The sequence below is a fragment of the Mastomys coucha genome, unplaced genomic scaffold (genome assembly GCF_008632895.1).
Source record: "Mastomys coucha isolate ucsf_1 unplaced genomic scaffold, UCSF_Mcou_1 pScaffold20, whole genome shotgun sequence".
Taxonomy (NCBI): Eukaryota; Metazoa; Chordata; class Mammalia; order Rodentia; family Muridae; genus Mastomys; species Mastomys coucha.
The window spans coordinates 130,092,058-130,098,139 of NW_022196903.1; the positions used below are offsets into that span (position 1 = coordinate 130,092,058).

Consider the following 6,082-nt stretch of genomic DNA (forward strand, 5'->3'; position numbering starts at 1 on the left):
GAGGGCTGTGCTGGGGGAGGGCTGTGCTGGGGGAGGGCTGCAGTGGCTCCTTCTGTTTGACTAATTTCTGCTGATGTCAGTGTTCAGCTTCGGCTGAACTCCTTTGTTTTCAATTTCACCAATTTTCATGAGTTTTCTCTTGGTTCTTTGATAAGTGAGTATGTAGCTAATGAAAGGAGGGCCTCTTTCCGCACACCCTGAGCTCCTGCAGACTTTGGGTCCTCCTTCAGAAAATGTCCCAAAGTGTCCTTCCAAAGTCACCAAGGTTTGAATTCTTTCCCTGAGCTTTGTGCAATGCTCCATTTGGATGTCTCTTCCAAGCCCATTGAAAATTTTAGAAACTTGGTGTTGATGAGCTCACTTCCAAACTTCTGAGCCCCTTTCAAGTGGGAAACAGCGTACACAGATTCTTTAAACAAAATTTGAATTTGTGGAGCACGTTTAAAGTAGATACTTTGGGGGAGGCAGAGATGGTTCAGTTAACAGCGCGCACTCTTCTCCCAGAGGACCCGGTTCTGTTCCTAGCACTCACATGGTGGCTGGAAAACACCTGGAACCCTAGTTTCAGGGAATCTGATGCTGCCTTCTGGCTTGTAGAAGCAAGCACACACATACAAACAGTAAATAAGTAAATAAATTTAAAGCAAATACTTTGTAAACCAGATGTAGCCATTACGGTGCATGCTTGTACTTTTAACTCTGAGGAGTAGGAACACAGGCAGATTTCTACAGATCCATTGGCCAGCCATCCTGAGTTACTTGGCAAGCTCCAGGTCCCAGTGAGGAGGTGGGGAGGGAAAAAGAGAGGGGAGGGAGGAAAGGGAGAGGAAGAGGGAGAGGGAGAGGGAGAGGGAGAGGGAGAGGGAGAGACTATTCCAAAAACAAGGCAGATGGAAGGAAGGAAGGAAGGAAGGAAGGAAGGAAGGAAGGAAGGAAGGAAGGAAGGAAGGAAGGAAGGAAGGACAGACTTCTCCATGGTCTGAGACAGGACCGTGGTTCTGAAACTGCCTTTACTTCAAAGTCAGTCCGACCTCTGCTCTATAGACTAATAAGCAGCAGCAGGCTTCTTGTTTCTGGAGGAAACACTTGAATGATTTTTTTTTTTAATCTTTGAAAATTTGTTAAGGGCTTAGTGGAAGACGCACATAGGAAAGCCTTGTGCTAAATTCAACCCACCTACCTTTGCTTGCTCTCAGAGAGCGTAGACACCAGGCAGAGCATTTGGTTTTCATGCCTCTCACGAGCAGGCTGAACTCCTGCCTTTTCGTCTTAACTCTTTTCAAAGAATCTATGTTTTGTTCTTATCATAATAATATTAATTATTCAACCCAGGCAATCTTTTTCAGGATAGATAAATAACCTTGTCTGAAGGCTTGCTTGTCCAGCAACCATGTAGATTACTCTTTCCCAGTCCCTTCCTTCTACGAGCCTCTTGAGTGCTTTGTTGTGACACATTGCTCCTTGAATGTTCCCGTTCTTTGAAAACTTACACAGAGAACAGAGGTGAGGGAAGAAGGACAGAGAGGAGGGTGGCCTCTAGGAAGGAGGAAGATGTGGTGTGGTGGGAAGGGACCAGGAGGCCTCCAAAGGGGAGGCTTTGCACAGAGCATCCTTTCTACAGTCGCTCACCTCCTGCAGGAAAACAACCCCTCCAAAATGGAACAACCCCTAGTCAGCGGTTAGTGCAGGCATTGCCTTACTAGTTTGGTTTGGTTTTATTTGGTTTGTTTGTTTTCTATTGCTGACTTACCCTTTAACAAAGCAAAGATGTAACACTAAATCTGACCCAAGTATAATTGTTTTTATTTTGAAAATTATTTCATGTGTGTTTTGTCATATGTATGTATGTACACCGTGTGTGCGCAGTTCCTGAGGAAGCCAAAAGGGGTGGTGGGTCCTCTGAAACTAGAGTTTTAAGACTGTTGTAAGCTGCCATGTAGGTGCTGGGAATCAAACACAGATGTTCATGAAGAGTAGACAGTGCTCTTAACTGCTGAGTCATCTCCCCTACCCCTTGTTTGAGGGTTGTTTTGTTGTTGTTGTTTTAAAGAAATTCCTTAGAATTTCAATTTTCATCTCTCTAAATATCTATTTTGTGTTTGTGTGTGTGTGTGTGTGTGTGTGAGAGAGAGAGAGAGAGAGAGAGAGAGAGAGAGAGAGAGAGAGAGAGAGAGAGATCAAAATACGAAGAATAACCTGGCGTTTTTCTGTCACAATCACACAGAGAAGATATTTGCTATCAGATTATTCAAACTTCTTAGGCTATGTGGCCTATTTTTTCCCATCACCAACATTATGGATGAGAGATCTAGTCACTGTCTTAAGGCGCTGTGAAGCATCTTCCAGAAGCTAAGATAATCAGATGATGATGCCAACAGTGGAGACGAACTGGATCCTCACCCTTCCTCAGCTCCCTTCTCTCTCTGCACTCAATTCTCTCCCCAACTTTATTTCAGGATCTTCTCTATGAGAAGTATCAGGATGCCAATATATTTTTTCCACATCATAGGTCTCCTCCCAAGTGGCTCTTGACTCTCAGAGCAGCAGCTGGCATCGTCCCCCACAGAGACACCATCCCTTTCTCAACCCCTCTTTGGTAAAGCCAACTTATCTCAAGCTTTCACTGAGAGTGGGGGCTGCTCACCTCTGGAAAAGGTAATGGCCTTCAGCGCTTGTCATCCTGCACCATTCAGTCTCTGTGAACAGCGAGAACTCACATGAAGCTCTATTAGAGAGAAAAACAAAGCAGCTTTGAGATCGCCTGCTTGAGTTGGGGTAAGAGGTAAGACTGTCACACTGGAGACACAAAGGGTCCCAGCAGAGCATGACACTCATGAGGGCTAGAGAACACAGGGGAAACTGTGCAGGAATCTGGACTTTACTAGAATACAGAGACAGGCAGAAAGACAGACACACACACACACACACACACACGTACACACATATGTATACACACAGACACATACAGACACACACACATATACACACAGACACACACACACAGTGCTCTGGAAGAATTCTGAGGTTTCCATCTGAATTGGTGGAGAGAGGACTATGTCCCCAATCCATGCAAGCAACTGAGAGCCAACTCTCTGAGAGGTGTGTCACATAAACTCCCCAAGAATCCCAGGAGCCTGCTGAGTCCCTCTGACAGTGTCTAGATGAATAAGTGAAGGGCTTGCGAGAGGCCTGGAGAAGGAGGTCAATAAATATTTAAAGGCTTTCTACGATGTAGTGATCGTTGCAGTATGGTGACCCCACATGAACTTCTTCACAGGAATCCCCAGGATTTAGTTCTGACCCTCCCAGAGTGTGAAGACCTTCACAGTCTGATCCCAAGTTGGTTCCCCCTGTCTCACTTGCATTTTTCAATTTTGCTTTAAAACTGTTTTTTTCCTAAGTTATAATATTATCAAAACTGTATGAGTGAAGAGCACAAAGAAATCAAAACCAGGGCTGGCGAGATGGCTCAGCGGCTAAGAGCACTGACTGCTCTTCCGAAGGTCCTTGAGTTCGGATCCCAGCAACCATATGGTGGCTCAGAACCACCCATAATGAGATCTGATGCCCTCTTCTGGTGCGTCTGAAGACAACTACAGCGAAGTACTGGAGCGAGCTGGGCCAGAATGAGTAAGGCTGGAATGAGTGAGGCTGGAGCGAGCGGGGCTGGCAGAGGTCTTGAGTTCAATTCCCAGCAGCCACACACATGATAGCTCACGGCCATCTGTACAGCTACAGTGTACTCATACACATAAAATAAATAAAATAAATCTTTTTTAAAAAAAAAGAAAGAAAGAAAGAAAGAGAGAGAGAAAGAAAGAAAGAAAGAAAGAAAGAAAGAAAGAAAGAAAGAAAGAAAGAAAGAAAGAAAGAAAAGAAATCAAAACCACTGGGCATGAGTTTCCCAGCCTCTTCACCACCTCCATTTTTACTCTCCAAAGATTACTTACAACTTTATCAGAATTTCTGGTAGATTCCTCCACAATGAAAACTGACACACTTTGTTACCTCCTAACTTCTTAGTTCATTTCATCATCTACTGACATCTACAGAAAGAAGGAGTCTCTGCTTCCTGTCTCAGACAAAGTCACCAGTGCGTTAAATAAGCACGTTTCTGATCTGGATGCCCTCGATACACAGGTGTCATAGTTAGAATCAATATGCAGAGTCTCCCAGTGTTTTGTGACTGCCCTTTATTATGTAGTTTGTTGGGTTATCTTGTCCCCTTAGTCCATCTTCATCTAGTTCCTCCCTTACTTTTTGCATAGCATTACATTTTGTTCTGTTTTGCTTTGCTTCATTGAGACAGTCTCAATACATAGTGCAGGCAGGCTTTGAACCTGCAGTCCTGCTTCCTCCATCTTGAGAATGCTGGGAATGTAGGCCTACGACAGAATACCTGTTGACACTGGTGTTCTTTCACGATTCAGGTGGCCATGTATTAGTTACCTTTTGTATCGCTGTCATCGACCTAACAAGAAGTAACTCAAGGAAGGAGAGTTGGTTCTGGCTCACACGGAGGGGACCAGCCATCTTGGTGAGTGAATCATGATGGCAGGAGAGTGAGGCACCCACAACCAGGAAGCTCTCTTGCTCCTTTTACTCAGTAAGAGACCTCCCAGCCCATAAAAATGGTACAACCTCATTTGTAATGGTTTGCATATGCTCGGCCCAGGGAATGGCACTATTAGAAGGTGTGGCTCTGTTGGAGTAGGTATGGCCTTGTTGGAGTAAGTGTGTCACTGTGGGTGTGGACTTTAAGACCCTCATCCTAGCTGTCTGGAAGTCAGTATTCTGCTTGCAGCCTTCAGATGAAGACGTAGACCTCTCAGCTCCTCCTGCACCATGCCTGCCTGGATGCTGCCATGTTCCCACCTTGATGATAATGGACTGAGCCTCTGAACCTGCAAGCTAGCCCCAATTAAATGTTGTCATTTATAAGACTTGCCTTAGTCATGGTGTCTGTTCACAGCAGTAACACACTAACTAAGACAACATTTAAGGTAGGTCTTCCCACCCGAATTAACCCAATCTGGAAGCTGCCTCCCAGACATTCCCACAGGTTCATTTCCATGGTGATTTTAAGTGGCACCAAGGTGACAAGATTAATCATCACAGCCAACATTATAGGATATTTTACATCAGACCTGCCTGATTTCTTTTCCTCTTGAATAGATTAGGGATAATATTTTTTGGCAAGTTGATATTGCTAACCTCCCTGGTGCATTGTTTCAGGTGTCACACAAAGCTAAACCCGTGACTAATGATGCCCATTTTAACTGGCATGATTGGAGGTGATTGACAGGTGTCAGCATTGTAAAGACTCATCTTCTTTTCATTAACAAGTCCACTCTAATTGGGTGACAATTGGAGACCATGCTCAATGTTCCCCATTGCCTACTAACTTACTTAGGTATAAAGCTTCAGACCGAATTGTGTTGTTGACAATGGTATTAGAGAAGCAGTGGTGAACAATGTTAAAAATTTTATATTTACAAGTGAATGTGTACACATATATATGTATAACTATATATAAGCAATGGCATTCCAGTGACAATAGACACATCAACCACCTAGATCCCGGCTTCTAAATACCATTTCTGGTGGGAGAGAAAAAGTAAGTACTTCACTTATTCATGAACTCAAGAGAAGTGACAAATTTCAGGTCAGTAGTAAGGTGAAAACAGATAGCCTTTTTGGCTCAGGAACATTCTCTTAGACCAATAAGAATGTGTCAAGGGAGAAAGACTGACTTAGTGGGTCTTATAGGCCAATGTGGATTATTATAACATTTTTTAAATGACCATTATGATTGAAAAAGAATCTATCAGTCCATAAGGGCACTTCCAAGGGAGAACAAAGGGGAGAAAATTAGTTCAGTGCAGTACCCCCATGTAATGGCTGACTGTTAGTGAGTACCCCCATGTAATTAATGACTGACTGACTGACTGTCAGTGAGTATCCCCATGTAATGACTGACTGACTGACTGTCAGTGAGTACCCCCATGTAATGGCTGACTGTTAGTGAGTACCCCCATGTAATGACTGACTGACTGTTAGTGAGTACCCCCATGTAATGACT

At 43.9% G+C, this 6,082-nt stretch overlaps 1 protein-coding gene across 2 annotated transcripts in view; it reads right to left on the reverse strand.

Moving 5' to 3' along the window:
• Nucleotides 1-6,082, reverse strand: part of Grin2b (glutamate ionotropic receptor NMDA type subunit 2B) — a 504,020-nt gene that overhangs the window by 466,177 nt on the left and 31,761 nt on the right. For both annotated transcript variants that reach the window (XM_031383668.1, XM_031383665.1), the window contains exon 2: nucleotides 2,645-2,725. The gene's annotated coding sequence lies outside the window, so the exon portion shown is untranslated. The remainder of the gene's footprint in view (nucleotides 1-2,644; nucleotides 2,726-6,082) is intronic.